Raw genomic sequence first — 16,331 nt, forward strand, 5'->3', positions numbered from 1 at the left:
AATCGATGTTCGAGCTGGGGACAGGTCAATTTCTTCAATATAGAAAGATCAATAAAGTAGCATGAGAGATATGGACTTCCATTCCGGATGAACCTGCCGAAACCAGTGTGTTACAGAATATGCTATATATGGTGCAGGGCATGCGCTTCATCACGTACCTGCATAGAGCGTTGCAAGAGGATCTGACCAGTGCACCCCTTCCGGTCCAGGGTAGGTGGGAGGAGATACAGGGGGGGCCCTTGTCCGAAAAATACTAGATAAAATTACATGAAGGGGTCAAAGCTGTCTACTTGAATGTCAGGTTTACATTAGTCCAATATAACTTTGTACACTGGGCAAAGTGGAACGAGTTACCCCCTAAACTCAGAACAAATGACTGCTTCCTTTCATTTAGGAAACAACTAAAAACATTCCTCTTCCCCAGGCCAGATCAATAATTCTCAACTAGTGCTGCCGTCAAATCACCTGCAACTTTTCCTCAGCGCCGTGATGTCCTTTCAGGATGAATGTTAGCGCTTTACAAATAAAATAAATACAAAAGAAATACAAATATCTCACCCCCAGAATCTTTTCGACCAGATCTGATAGTTGCCCTAGATGTGGGGCTGCTGCCTCGGATTTTATGCACATGGTGTGGGCGTGCCCGAGGCTGTCCCAGGATTGGACCTGAGTTCTGGGGAAAATACAGGAGGCGACAGGTTGGTCTGTGCCCAAAGGTATACCGGAGGTGCTGCTGGGTCTCCTGCCAGCCCCAAAGAAAAAGAAACTTAGAAGTAGGTTTGTGATGTTTGGGTTAACATTAGCCAAAAGACGAATTACTATATCGTGGATGGGCACTGCTCCCCCGAAGATTGAGATGTGGTTGAAAGATTTAGGTGAATAAGAATGAAGAGAGTGAGATGGGATGAGAAACTGGAAGACGATCTGCATGCATGGATGACAATGTTGGCAAATATAAAGGAATTACAAACTACTACGAGGATGACACCCCCTATACACACGCCCCCACAAGACAGACAGTGACCTAATATACTTCATCAGCAAGTGCGGTGGGCATGTAGTGAGTGCCAGGACCCGAAAGGACTCCGTATTGGGAAGGTGACACTGGGAAGTTGTTGGTAATTTGCGGATGGGTGGGGGTGGGATATAGGTTGTTGTGTACTTACATAGTTATCCTAGATATAAAACACAAGTTGACGTAACGGAAAGGATACTTGCCTAATGTATTGTTGTTCAACACACTATGTAGATTGTTTTAGTCCTTGTAATACCTGCTTGCCGATGTACGGTTTATGTAAATTAAAGAATGTAATTTTCTTAAATGTCAATAAAGACATCTAAAAAAAACAGACATGCCAGATCCTCCCACTCCTAAAGAAACCTACACTAAACCCTGATGACCTCGCCAACCTCCGGCCCATCACCCACCTATTTTCAAGATTGTTAGACCTGGCATCATTGGCGTGGGTTTCCCCTGTATTTTTGCCTTTGCCTCCTGTGATTTTGCTGTGTGGTGGACTTCGTTTTGCGGGTTTAGATGCTTTGGGCACTTTGCCGCTGCTGTTCAGTGCCAAAGTGCAAGTGCTCCCTTTGTAAATTGTTCTTATGTATTGGTGTTTCCATGATTGGTCTATTTGGTTTACTGTTAAGTCCCTAGTACAGTGCACTGTTTGCCCAGGGCATGTAAACCACATGCTACTAGTAGGCACTGATTGGGACACCTACACAAGCAGCCTTGCTACAAGGTCTCAGGCCTGCCGTTGTGGTGCCTGTGTGCAGTCTAGTACTGCCATGTCGACCTGGCAAGTGTACCCACTTGCCAGGCCCTAACCTTCCCTTTTCTTACATGTTAGCCATCCCTAAGCTAGGCCCATGGTACCCCTGTGGACAGGGTGCAGTGTATGTGAAAGGTAGGACATGCCCTGATGTGTCTGGCATGTCCTGATAGTGAAATACTACCAATAATTGTTTTTCACAATTGTAATGCTATCTATCCCCATAGGATAGACTGAGGAGTTTGCCCATAACATCTTATGAGCATTACTGCCCATGAGAACAAGTTAGGAAAATAAAGTTGATATGCCTGTATTTGGAATGTTAAATGCATCTTTTAGTGAGGGTGTTTTTTACATTCTGTGTTTGAAAATACCACTTTTAGAACATAGGCATTTTCTTGGTTAGCCATCCAGTGTGCATCTGCTAAGATGTGTTTTGACTGTCTGGCTTTGGAGTGACAGGGGCTGGGGATGTGCAGTGGCTCTAGAAAGTCTTGATGAGCCAGGGCTAGGCTGAATAATCTTGGGCTGCATGTAGAGTAGAGGCAGAGATTTCCTTTCACCTGAATGCTGTCTCCACCTCCAGCCTGTAAGCTGCACCAGAGAGGACAGAACTGGTTTTGACTAAGCACAGTTCTTCTTTGCCACCAGAGAACTAAGGATTTTACTGTATAAAATGCGGGATCCAGACCCCAGACTTTTAGATCACTTTTGGACTGCAAGAGCAACCTCTGCCAAGGAAAACAGCTGAAGAAACTGGAGGGGGAGTACTTTCCCTTTGCTGATTGCCTTCTGGGGTTGGCCTGCAGTAGTTGGTTCTGCCAAGGAGAGGAACTGTGTGTGCATCCTGCTTGAGAAAGTATCTATCAGGGCTTGAAGTGAACCTTACCCCATTGTTAAGAGGTCTCATAAACAGAAAAGACCTCACCATCTTTCTGGGCCCCTTCTCTGGTCCCAGTCGCCACTTGAGAAAGGAGCAGCCGACTTTATCACCAAGTCTGTCTCAGACTCTGTGTCCTGAAGGCACCGCAGAGAGCAGCGCCTTACTTCGCAACACCAGCCTGTTCTCACCGACTCTGTCAATGAGCCGCTGCTTGCACCATGTCCTGTGGATACCACACTCTGCAACGCTGCACAGACTGCACCGACTCCGTCGCTCCCCGAATCAAACATCAACCGGCTTTGTCCCCGCACCGTGAGCTGCAAGCACAGCATTGAGCACCATCTCATCCTGCAATGCAAGCCTTGGTCTAAACGACTCCGTAAACGAGCCGCTGCCTGCACCGAGCCATGAGGCCACCGCATGCTGCAGCACTTTCATCTCACATCGCCACCGTGACGGTTGCCCAAACCGACTCGCATTGGTGCGTTGGTCGCCAAAAGAAAGGTACTTTTTCCGAGTCTGTTGATGATTTAGCTGAAACATCCAAATCAGATGGCTGCAATTGTTAGACCCCGACTCGAGCTACTGAGCCGGAGGAACTGTGTTTTCACGTTATTCCTGCAATTAAAAGGTTATTTTGCATAATGACTATTTATACAGCATTGTATGTTGGATTTTTGTCGTTTGTGGTCTTGTTGGTTTAAATACAATTTTACTTATTTTTCTAAACTCGTGTGATGTCCATTTGTAGTGTTTTCGCTGTGTTACTGTGCGCATGCACAAATGCTTTAAACACTGCCTCTGAGATAAGCCTGTCTGCTCGTGCCAACCAACTAAGGGGGTGAGCAGGGGTTATTTTAGAAGTGTATCCCCCGTAACATGACTAGGAAGAAGGGTCCCTAATTGGACAAAGGTGCAAACCATTGCCAACTGGAGACACCCATTTCTAACATTGGTGGTCAGCAGTGAGGTTCTGGACTTGCATTTGTGCCTTACATACAGTGACAGGTGTACACTACTAGCATAGTGCAGACCATTACGCAACCACATACTATTACTTTTTTGGATTTTCTGCAACTTTAAAAATGCCAAATTGTTCATCGTGACAAAGCCAGCACCCATTACATCTATATTGAATTTGAAGAGGATAGGGTGTAAACCTACATTGCGTCTCAAGTAAAAGCCATCTGCAATAAAACTTAAATCTCTGTGAAAGGCCTCACCAGAAAGGAAGAATACCAAAAGATGCTGAGGGCATGGTTGGAATACAGAAATCTCAGTGGGCAGGATGAGGAGCCTCTATTGGAGGCTGAGCATTTGGGTGGGCATGAGAGAGGTTTGAGGGAGCGGGATCAAAAGGCAAAAAAAATAGAGTCCAATCCCCATGGTGGCGGCACACCATCAGTACCTTGAGAAGGGAAGGTGTACATCCTCAAGGAAGGGATTGAGGATTTTGTAAAGAATGAGGATATTGGGCAGTGGTTTAAGGCATATGTGGTAGCAATGAGGTCCCACAGAGTCCCTGAGAGAGGCTGGGGTGCAGGGTTGTGGACTTGCTTCATGACATAAAGGAGGGTAACTTTGTTAGCCTTACCAAGCGAGGAGCAAATGTCTTAGGCCCACCTGAAGGAAGCCTTAATCACGAGGTATGGGTTGACCCCAGAACTGTACAGGCAGAAGTTTAAGAACTGTAAGAAGCTGGAGTCAAGCACTTGGGTGAAGTATATATCCTATTTTTGCAGAGCACTGGATGTTGGGTGGAGGGTAGCCAGGTAAATGACTTGCAGGGGCTCTACAATTTGGTTGCATGGGAGCACTTGTCTGTTAGTTGTTTTTCAGAGCTACACTAGCATTTAATTGACAGTAAGCTGACTGACCCCAGGAAGCTTGCTGTTGAGGCGGATGCTGGGTCAGTAACAAGGACCACAAAGATTATGTGGGAGACTTTGCCAAAGGTGGGCAGGTTCCCCAGCAGAAGGATGGGGGACAAGGGTAAACATTAGGAGTTCCAAAAAGGGCCCCAAAGTAATTCCCAAGGGAACCAAGGTAAGAGTTACCAGCCCCCCCAGTGAGAATAAACCATGGGTCCCAGGAGGTAAGCCTGCCCAGAATGTTTTGGGAATGTTTTGCTTGTGGTCAGGTGTGCCACTTCATAGGGGGATCCTAAGTGTCTCAAGAAAGCCACTACTGCACCCATCCCGTGAGTTGCCTAGTGTATACTTGGGGGAGGAGTCAGGTTCCCGGGAGGGGTGGGGGTCCACAGAGATGACCCGGTCTCTTTAGGAGACAGTGAGATGGTCCCAAGAGCTCATCTGCCTGATAACATTAAAAAATACAGGCAGTGGGTGACCATCAATTGCCATACTGTGGAAGCTCTAAGAGACACCACTGGAGCCAGTGTGACAGCTGGCAGTTATTGACTAGTGTCTGATGAGCAGGTGGTCACCAACATATACTACCCAGAAGGTGCAGCAGACAACTCTGAGTTCCACCGCAAAGTGGCACTGGTTCTCTTTGAGTGGTGAGGGTCTCAGGTACCTTGAGAGTAGCTGTTAGGCCAGCCATGCCTGTTGACTGTCTGCTAGGGAACGATTTGAAGAGCTCCCCGTGGGAAAAGGTGGAGCATAAGTCTCATTTGGAGATGTTGGGTCTGCCTGAGTGGGCGTGTGCGACCACTCTGTCTTTTTCCCACAAAAGAGCTGCTCCTAGATTAGTGACCCTGTTAGGATTACATCTGTGTTGTGAGCAGAGACATCTCACAAAATGTGACCGACTGGTCTCACACACCACCTGATGTCATGCTTCATCATTGACCAGTCCTCGGCCTCTAAAACCTTTGTTTGATAGAGAGCTGGCATACATATGACGACAGGGATGCACTTCTAAACTAAGTGGGGGCCCATGAGGATGTGAGTGAAAGTAAAAATCAATATAGTTATTTTAAATCATTTTAATGTGACTAATAGCTATACAATATCAAAAACAGTGAAAGGTGTACGGGGAATTGTATTGTCCCCTAACCATTGCATAAATGGTCAACATGTTTCTGCCTTGTTGGCCCAGGTGGGTCCAGGGCATTCATCAGGACCTAAGTATAAAGACGGGGGCTCCGTTCTTACCAACAGGTGGCAAGAAACTAACACTGTGTGGGTGTGGCCTATGCCACTCTCCACTTCTGAAACGGCTCACAAAGGTCAAGCCTAAATGGGAAATTAATTCATATTTGAACACAGGTGAAAACAGCACAATTGGGTCACTAGACAAAACAGAAAAATCAGTTTTGAAAACACTGCATGCACCTGTATACTAACAAGTGAGTGACTATTCATGTGACATGTGACACTCTATTTGTGTACACATTTACCATAGAGATGAAGTAAGAGAAATATCCCACTTGTCTTACCCTAAATGCAACGAACACTTGCCCCATGGAGGGAGGGGAGGGAAAACTCCTGTAGTCAGCCAGGGCTGACTACAGGAGTTTTCCCTCCCCTCCCCCTCATGGGGCAAGTGTAATACAAGTGGGAAATTTCTCTCACTTCATCTTTATGGTAAATGTGTACACAAATAGAGTGTCACATGTCACATGAATAGTCACTCACTTGTTAGTATACAGGTGCATGCAGTGTTTTCAAAACTGATTTTTCTGTTTTGTCTAGTGACCCAATTGTGCTGTTTTCACCTGTGTTCAAATATGATTTTGAATAGACACTGTTGTCAGGTGTATGCCCGCCCTCTATCAAACAAAGGTTTTAGAGGGCGAGGACTGGTCAATGATGAAGCTTAATACCAGGTGGTGTGTGAAACCAGTCCGTCACATTTTGTGAGATGCTTTTGCTCACAACACAGATGTAATCCTAACAGGGTCACTAAACTAGGAGCAGCTCTTTTGTGGGAAATAGTAGTTGAGGCTGCTAGCTCCTAGTACCCCGCACCTCTCGTCCCCTACTCCTCGCTCTGTGAAGTTCGTTTGTGGTTACACCACTCGGGCTATGACAGCCGGTAAGGGCAATCAAGAGGACCTGGAGCCTGAAATAGTGGCCCAGCTGCCTGCCAGAAAGAGAAGAGGCAGGGGTCATGGGAAACAGAGAAACCGGCCCCCAAAGTTTCCATGGTCCAGGAGGAGAAAAACCTTGAGGGGGATACCCTGGAGCCTGCAGGAGAACAATTGGCTGAACGGGAAGACCTGCCTGAACTCACCCATTGGCAGCAGGAAGGGTGCCTTTCTAAGGAGGAATTCTGCCAGGAGCAGCAGATTGCCCTTTTCTTGTTGGTTTGTGGCAGCAGGCTGCAAACCAGGCAGCAATTGATCAGTATGGATCACATTGGATTTACTGGGAGAATGGTCTCCCAAATAGTGAGCCTATGTTTGCTGAGCCTGGGTCAACTTGTGTGCTAGTGGCCAAAGCGCTTCAGAGCCTTCCTACTGGGTCTGGCTCATGATGTGCCTTTGGCAGGGCATTTGGACAAGACCTTTGAAAGGCTTGTCACCCACTTATACTGGCCCCAAATGTGAAAGCACTGGGACACACATTATAGGTCTTTTCAGACTTGCTAGACAAGTGGCAAGAGTGGGAGGAAGTGTAAGGCTCCTCTCCAGCATTCCCTGTAGTCAGCACACCCTGTGAGAGTGTGGGTGTTGACATTGTGGGGCCTTTGGATCCCAACACATCCATGGGAACAGGTTCATCCAGGTCTTGGTGGACCATACCCACTTTATATCCAAGTATATGAAGTCCCTGTGGCAGGAGTGCAGTGTTACCTACAAATTCACCACTCCTTACCACCCCATGGCAATGGGCTGGATGATAGATTCAAACGGACCCTGAAGGGCATGATGAATCTATGACAGAATATCGACGGACATAATATTGATCTACGGCATATCGACGCTGGAATATCGAAGGCTAGTATATCGACACCCTATCTACAACATGGTAAGTACAAAAATATCGAAATCGATATATTGATGTTAAAAATATTGTAATTTAAAATATCGTTTTTTTCTGTTGAAAAAAGTCAAATAAAGTGAATAATACTTATAAATAAAAGAAACATATTTAAACATATTTAATAATGTTTAAATTAATAAATAATACATATTGAATAATATAACTTTAATTAAAAATAAACATAACATATAATATATACTTACCTAATAATAGTTTATTAATTATTTTAATTACGTATAAATTATTAAAGTATACAATAAATTACAAAAATATCTACACACATAAAATAATAACATAAATACAAATAAGCAAATATATTTAATAAATTAAAAAAATTAAATATACTTTCAATATTTTTAAATTTAATTAAATGCAACAGTATCTAAAATAATACCAAAAATATTAAATACATAAATAAATAAAACTACTATTTAAAGTCCCAAAAAAACTACAGTAATGAAAACATTGGATAGGGTAGAATGTAAAATTACTATTCCCATTCCAGAAAATTAAACAGTAGGGAAAGCGTTAAATAGCGTAAGGGTAAAAATTACTATTCCCAATCCAGAGAGTGAAACAGTAGGGAAAGCGTTGGATAGCGTAAGGGTAAAAATTACTATTCCCACTCCAGAGAGTGCAACAGTAGGGAAAGCGTTGGATAGCGTAGTGGTAAAAATTACTATTCCCACTCCAGAGAGTGCAACAGTAGGGAAAGCGTTGGATAGCGTAGGGGTAAAAATTACTATTCCAACTCCAGAGAGTGAAACAGTAGGGAAAACGTTGGATAGCGTAGGGGTAAAAATGACTATTCCTACTCCAGAGAGTGCAACAGTAGGGAAAGCGTTGGATAGCGTAGGGGTAAAAATTACTATTCCCTCTCCAGAGAGTGCAACAGTAAGGAAAGCGTTGGATAGCGGGTGGGTAAAAATTACTATTCCAACTCCATACAGTGAAACAGTAGGGAAAACGTTGGATAGCATAGGGGTAAAAATTTCTATTCCCACTCCAGAGAGTGCAACAGTAGGGAAAGAGTTGGATAGCGTAGGGGTAAAATTACTATTTCCACTCCAGAGAGTACAACAGTCGGGAAAGCGTTGGATAGCGTAGTGGTAAAAATTACTATTTGTAATGGCCACTATCTAGTTCGGTTCTTGTAATTGTTTTGCACATTGTCTCGTTAGCGCCAGGATGCTCCTTCCGGAGCAATAGTTGCGCTCTACAAATAAACAATACAAATACAAATACAAATACTATTCCCACTCCAGAGAGTGCAACAGTAGGGAAAGCGTTGGATAGCGTAGGGGTAAAAATTACTATTCCAACTCCAGAGAGTGCAACAGTAGGGAAAACGTTGGATCGCGTAGGGGTAAAAATTACTATTCCCACTCCAGAGAGTGCAACAGTAGGGAAAGCGTTGGATAGCATAGAATGTAAAATTACTATTTCCATTCCAGAAAATTAAACAGTAGGGAAAGCGTTAAATAGCGTAAGGTTAAAAATTACTATTCCCGCTCCAGAGAGTGAAACAGTAGGGTAAACTTTGGATAGCGTAAGGGTAAAAATTACTATTCCCACTCCAGAGAGTGCAACAGTAGGGAAAGCGTTGGATAGCGTAGGGGTAAAAATGACTATTCCAACTCCAGAGAGTGAAACAGTAGGGAAAACGTTGGATAGCGTAGGGGTAAAAATGACTATTCCCACTCCAGAGAGTGCAACAGTAGGGAAAGCGTTGAATAGCGTAGGGGTAAAAATGACTATTCCCTCTCCAGAGAGTGCAACAGTAAGGAAAGCGTTGGATAGCGTAGGGGTAAAAATTACTATTCCCTCTCCAGAGGGTGCAACAGTAGGGAAAGCGTTGGATAGCATAGAATTTAAATATAACATACTTATAAATAATTTTTATATTTAAAATAATGTATAATTAAATTTTCAAATAAATCTACATCATTTACAAACAATTAATAATTATTAAAAGCAATTACATTTGAATAAATAATTAACAATAAATTAACAACAAATACCAATAAATATGAATTAATAAATATTACTCATCAAATAATAAATATTAAACAATAATATATTTTTCATTACAAAAAAATGTTATTTAAAATAATTCACAATTAAAAATTATTAAACAATAAAATAATTTTTTTATACCAAATAATACTTTTTATGAAACATTGATTACCAATTAATTACAAATATTTTCCAATTAATAAGAAAAACTTTAATCAATTACCAATTACAAAAATGATTTCCCAATTACAAACATGAATTACCTAGTAAAAAAAATTAAATAACAATTAAAAACATTAATTACCAATTAAAAAAATTAATTATGAATTTAAATAATTAATTGCCAATTAATAATTGATTATAAATAAAATAATTATCCATAACAAAAAAATTATAAATCATAAATTAGTTACAATTAAATTACTTCCCACCCTATTCCCCTAAAAACCCACAACCCGCTCCGGTATTAAAACAAAAAATTTACTTTAAAATAACATTATTAATATATAAAAATAATACACATATAATTTAAAAAAATTAAAATACTTAACAAAAACATATTACATATACATAATTAAATACATAAAAATAATACAAATATCGGTATTAGTAACGTCGAAATTAGCTACATCGATATATATGCTATCGTTGTTACCAACTTCGATATTACTTACATCGATATAAATACATTCGATATTACTTACCTAAGGGTCGAAATTCTGTCCAACGATATTCTTGACATCGAAATTCTGCACCTTCGATATTTCCAATTCGATATTTGTGTAGGTCGACAATTAAGAATCGATATTTAGACTGTGTACCGGGCATGATTATGGGCCTTGGTGAACCCATGAGGCATAAGTCGGACATCCTCTTACCATGCCTTTTGTTTGCTAACAGAGAGGTACTACAAAAGTCCTTAGGGTTCAGTCCCTTTGAGCTCCTGTATGGGCATCCTGTAAGAGGACTTCTAAGTCTGGTCTAATAAGGCTGGGAGAAAGCTCCCAATAAACCTTCTGATGATGTATATAGCTACGTGATGGCTTTCAGGAACTAGACTAAGTGCTTCAGGCAACTCAATCAAGCAAACCTGGAAGCGTGCAAGGTAGAAATGAAACTGTGGTATGATCCAAATGGCACTTTGAGCCTAGCAAAAAGTGTTGGTCATGGCCCCAGTGGAGCCTTGTGCACTCCAGGATAAGTGGACTGGGCCGTTTGAGGAGGTGGAGTGCAAGAGCAAAGTCACCTATCTGATGGACTTGCAGTCTCCAAGGAACCCTTTGCGCGTCCTGCATGTGAATGGCCTTAAGCTCCACATTGATAGGTCCAAAGAGGGCATGCTCCTAGCAACAGATGCTGGAATTGAGGAAGAAACAGAACCTCTTCCTGACCTCCTGTCTTTTAAGGAACATTATGGGTCAGTGGACGGTATAACCCTCTCCCCCGCCCTGACTACTGAACAGCAGAGTGACTGCCACCAACTGTTGGGACAGTTGGTTGCCCTGTCCTCCCTGACCCCTGGTGTCATTCAGTAGTGTGTCCATGATGTTGGCACTCGGGACAGTCCTCCTTTGAGGCACAAAATATACAGAGCGACAGACAGGGTCGAGGCTTGCATCAAGGAGGAGGTCTCCAAGATGTTAGCGCTAGGTGTGATTGAGCCCTCAAACAGCCCTTTGGCCTGCCCAGTGGTCTTAGTCCCAAAGGCTGCGCACCTGATGCCACGCCAGAACTCCGGTTCTGTGTTGACTAATAAGGCTCAATTCAGTCACCAGGACTGATGCACACCCTACCCCTAGAGCTGATAGCTCATAGATTGGTTGGGAGCTACCCAGTACCTCAGTACGTTTCACTTAATGTCTGGGCAGTGGCAGATTGCCTTAACTGATGGGGCAAAGTAGAGGTCAGCATTTTCAATGCCAGAGGGCACTACAAATTCCGGGTGATGCACTTTGGGTTGAAGAACGACCCTACCACCTTTCAGAGGTTGGTCATTCTGGTGTTGGCTGAACTGGAGGATCAGTGTCAGAGGGCAAGTGCTCACTTTGTAAATTGTTGTTATGTATTGATGTTTCCATGATTGGTCTATTTGGTTTCCTGTTAAGTCCCTAGTACAGTGCACTGTGTGTGCCCAGGGCCTGTAAACCAAATGCTTGCAGCACTGATTGTGTCAACTACACAAGCAGCCTTGCAACACGGCCTCAGGCCTGCCATTGCGGTGCCTGTGTGTGATCTAGGACTACCTTGTCAACCTGGCAAATGCACCCATTTGTCAGGTCCTAACCTTCCCTTTTATTACATGTTAGTCACCTCTAAGGTAGGCCCAAGGTACCCCTGTGGGCAAGGTGCAGTGCATGTGAAAAGTAGGACATGCCCTGATTTGTATGGCATGTCCTGATAGTGAAATACTGCCAATTTCTTTTTTCACTATTGAGGCTATCTGTCCCCATAGGATAGAGTGGGCAGTTGCCCATAATATCTGATGGGAAGAAGATGGGAAAATAAAGTTTGATATGCCTGAACTCAGAATGTTAAAACGCATCTTTTAGTGTGGGAGAAATGTAAGTTCTGTGTTTGAAAATACCACTTTTAGAGTGTAGGTATTTTCTTGCTTAGCTATCCAGTGTGCCTCTGCTAGGATGTGTATTGGTGGTCTGGCTGTGGAGTGACAGGGGCTGGGGATGTACAGTGGCTCCAGAAAGTCTGGATGAGCCAGGGCTAGGCTGAATAGACCTGGGCTGCATTTAGTGTAGGGGGCAGAGATTTCTGTTAACCTGAATGGGCCTGTTTTGACTTCCACAATGCTGTCTCCACCTCCTGCCAGGAAGCTGCACCAGAGAGGACAGAATTGGTTTTAACTGTGTGCAGGGCTTCGTTGCCACATGAGAACAAAGGATTTTACTGTATAAAAAGAGGGGCCCAGACCCCAGACTTTTAGATCACTTTTGGACTTCAACAGGAACCTTTGCCAAGGAGAAGAGCTGGAGAAACTGGAGGAGGAATACTGCCCCTTTGCTGTGTGCTGTCTGGGGTTGGCCTGCAGTGGCTGTTTCTTCCAAGGAGAGGAACTGTGTGCACATCCTGCTTGAGAAAGTATCTCAAGGGCTTTAAGTGGAGCATGCCCCCTGTTCAAGTGGTCTAAGTGACAGCCAAGACCTCACCTTCCTTCTGGGCACCTTTTCTGCTGGTTCCAGTCACGTCCGAAGAAAAGAGCAGCCGAGTCCATCACAGATTCCGTGCCCGGAAGGCACTGAAGAGAGTACCCCCTTGCTTTCCAACGCAACCCTGGTCTCACTACTCCATCAATGAGCCGCTGCTTGCCCCACTTCCTCTGGGCACTGCACTCTGCAGAGCTTCGCTATACACTGCACAGACTTCAATGACTCCGTTGTTGCCAGACTCAAACATCAATCTGCTCCGTCGCCGCACGTGACCTGACAGCACCACTTCGAGCACCGTCTCACCCTGCAACGCAAGCCTTGGTCTCACCGACTCTATCAACAAGCCGCTACCTGCACCGAGCCGTGAGGACACTGCACGCTGCAACATTTCCATCTCACATCACAACCACAACAGCTGCCCCAACCGACTCGCATTGGCACTTTGGCCATAACAAGAAAGGTCTCAGAGTCTGTTGACTCTTTAGCTGACCCATACCGACACGGCTGGCTGGCATTGTTAGACTCTGTTGTGTTCAGTATTGTAGTAGCCTCGAACAGAGCTACCAAGCTGTAGGAACTGTGTTTTCACATTATTCCTGTAATTTTAATTTTTTTATTGAAATTTTGGCAAACACATACCGCCCGATTCATCAAACAAAATTGCGCTCGCAAAGGGCCAGATTCTGAGAATCTGGCCCTTTGCGAGTGCGATTTTTGCATTTGGGATTCAGCATCCCAAATGCAAAAATCGCTAATTGCGATCTCGCAATTTTGCGAGGAATTAAGTTTAAGGAATCTCTATTTGAGATTCCTTAAATGCAATTCATCATCCAATTTTTTTTGCGAATTTGCAATTTCTGGCCGCAATTTACCGCGAGGTCAGACCTCGTGGTAACTTGCGAAAACTCAGAAAAATGCATTTAAATGCATTTTTCTGAGTTGCATGTTACACACACACATGTCCTTTCGACATGTGTGTGTGCAACACCTGTGTTAAAATTTCATTTGAAGGGTGCTACAGGGTGTCCTTTGGACACCCCTGGCACCCTTCAAATCGCTATCTTATTTGCGATTAGCAAATTGCTAATCGCAAATAAGGAATACTCCCCATTCATTCCTATGGGCCTTTTGGCCCATAGGAATGAATGGCGAGTTATTCCTTCTTTGCGATTAGCAATTTGCTAATCGCAAATAAGGAATATGTAGGAATCGCATTTCTTTATGCAATTTCTACATGAATCCCGTTTTGCGAGTCCTTAATAGCGATTCGCTATGAATCGCTATTAGGGGCTCGCAAAACGGGAGAATGATGAATCAGGCCCCCCCCTTCCTGTCAAAACCCTACCCCATCGCTCAGGGAGTTCCGCAGGGCTCTGCGTTGAGCCCATCCCTTTTTAATCTCTACGTTCAGCCTTTGGCGGCAGTGGCCAAAGAGTGGGGCTTGACATTAGTGTCGTATGCCGACGACACACAGTTGGCCATCGCTCTCTCTGAAGGCCCTTCCAACTCATCCTTTAACTTTAAAAACGGGCTCTCCGCGGTCGCCCAATGGATGACAATGAATTGTCTACAACTCAATGGCGGAAAGACAGAGGTGCTATTCCTTGGCAAAGACACCAGCCTCTGGAATGAGCACTGGTGGCCGTCATCCCTGGGCACCATCCCTCCCCCCAAAACCCTAGTGAAAAATCTAGGTGTCTGGATGGATGACTCACTCAACTTTCGGTCCCACACCAAAAAGGTTGCTGGCACCTGCATTGGCCTGCTGAGAAGCCTCAGCCACATACTAGGCTTCTTCGATGCTAAAACCCGCCAACTCATTATCCAAGCCACCATCCTCTCGCGTCTGGACTACGCCAATGTGCTTCTTCTTGGTGCCAACAAATGTGAGATAGCACGGCTCCAACGCGTGCAGAACGCTGCGGCTAGAACTCTGGTCGGCCTCCCCCGCAGATGCTCAGCCAGAGCGACCATCAAAAAATTACACTGGCTACCCATTGATTCTAGAATCAAATTCAAGACCCTCATTATGTCTTTCAAAATCCTCAAACTTAACACCCCTCCTCTGCTTCGACCCCTTCTCACTCCCTATGCGCCGTCACGGAACCTAAGATCTTCTAACCAAAACCTCCTATGCGTCCCACGCATAAAACTCTGCCGCATGGGCGGCCGCTCCTTCAGGTTCCTCGGAGCCAAGCTGTGGAACGACCTGCCACAACAAATTCGCTCCATTGACAGCCTACCGGCATTCCGAAAAGCAGTAAAAACGTTCCTATTCCCTTGCCTGTAATTCTTTTCTCTAGCCTGGTTTCTCCCTGCTCAGGCTAGGATCCTGGGTTCTTAGCGCCGGGACGCCTCATTGCTGGGGCAGCTGTCGCGCTCTACCAAAACGCTAGAATAGAATAGAATAGGCTAATAGATCCATACAAGGCACATCATACAGTATATGGGGCATGTACTAAGTTGCATATTCAGATTACAATGTCAAATCTTTCTAATTACCTCAACTATAACCCATCTCTGATGCAATTGCCCATGGAGGCTAGCCCAAAAACTTAAAAAAATATCAGTACATACAAAAGCAAGAAAAGAAGAATAGAGTAAACATTGCAGAGCAGTGCAGCATTCTATTATTCAGTCATTTATTATTGTCCATCAACTTAGCATCTTGAAGAATTATCACCTATGAACCATAACTACAGTCAAGGAAGGAGGAGACTATTCCACATTGGACTGCTTGTAACATAAAACAGGTGAACGGGGCCCAAATATCTTTAGGCAGAGACGCCTCCTGTGGTGTTTCTGCACATATGGCCAGTTGTTCTTTACAGTATGTGATCTCTTTCAACCATTGCAACACTTTTGGCGCAACTTTCCCCCCCAATGCTTAGCTACTAATCGTTTCACTAGAAAGGCAGTGTCAGCAATTATACAGTCATTACAGGGCTTTAGGTCCAGCCCAAATAAGCAGATCTCAGGCACACAGTTCACTAGTTCACCTATCATTGCTGTCAAGGTGCGAGTTACATCGACCCAAAAGCTATGAACTTCCACCGTCGGACTCGCCGCTCCATTGCTGAACTAATTTGATCTGGGTGGGGTTTGCCTCTGCTTGTCGCCTTTTCTTCATCGGCGCTAATGCTGAGGAGGCCCAAAGCTGTGTTTTTGCCTTGGTCCCCATCTACTGGGACTGCTTACTCCTGCTGGCTTGCCATTTGGGGAGCCCTTCGGCTCCAGCCGCCACTGGAGCTCGGGGCCGGATCTTTGCCCCTCCACTGCTCAGCCCTCGCCCGCGTCCTCTGGTGACCTTGTTGAAGCGTGATCTACGAGCCTCCCGAATTCCACCTGATCTACCGCTGGAGTACCTTGACCAGTTCTGCGCCCTACTGACGTGCTGCCCCTTATGCTTGATAGCTGAGTCCTCCGTAGTGTATTCCCACAAGATGGCGATGACCCTCCTGAATCTCACTCCACAAGATGGGGATCGACTGGGTCCCCCAGTGAGTGATTTTCTGTTTCCACCATCTGTCCTGCTGGGTCGCCT

The sequence above is a fragment of the Lissotriton vulgaris genome, chromosome 2_1 (assembly GCF_964263255.1).
Source record: "Lissotriton vulgaris chromosome 2_1, aLisVul1.2, whole genome shotgun sequence".
Taxonomy (NCBI): Eukaryota; Metazoa; Chordata; class Amphibia; order Caudata; family Salamandridae; genus Lissotriton; species Lissotriton vulgaris.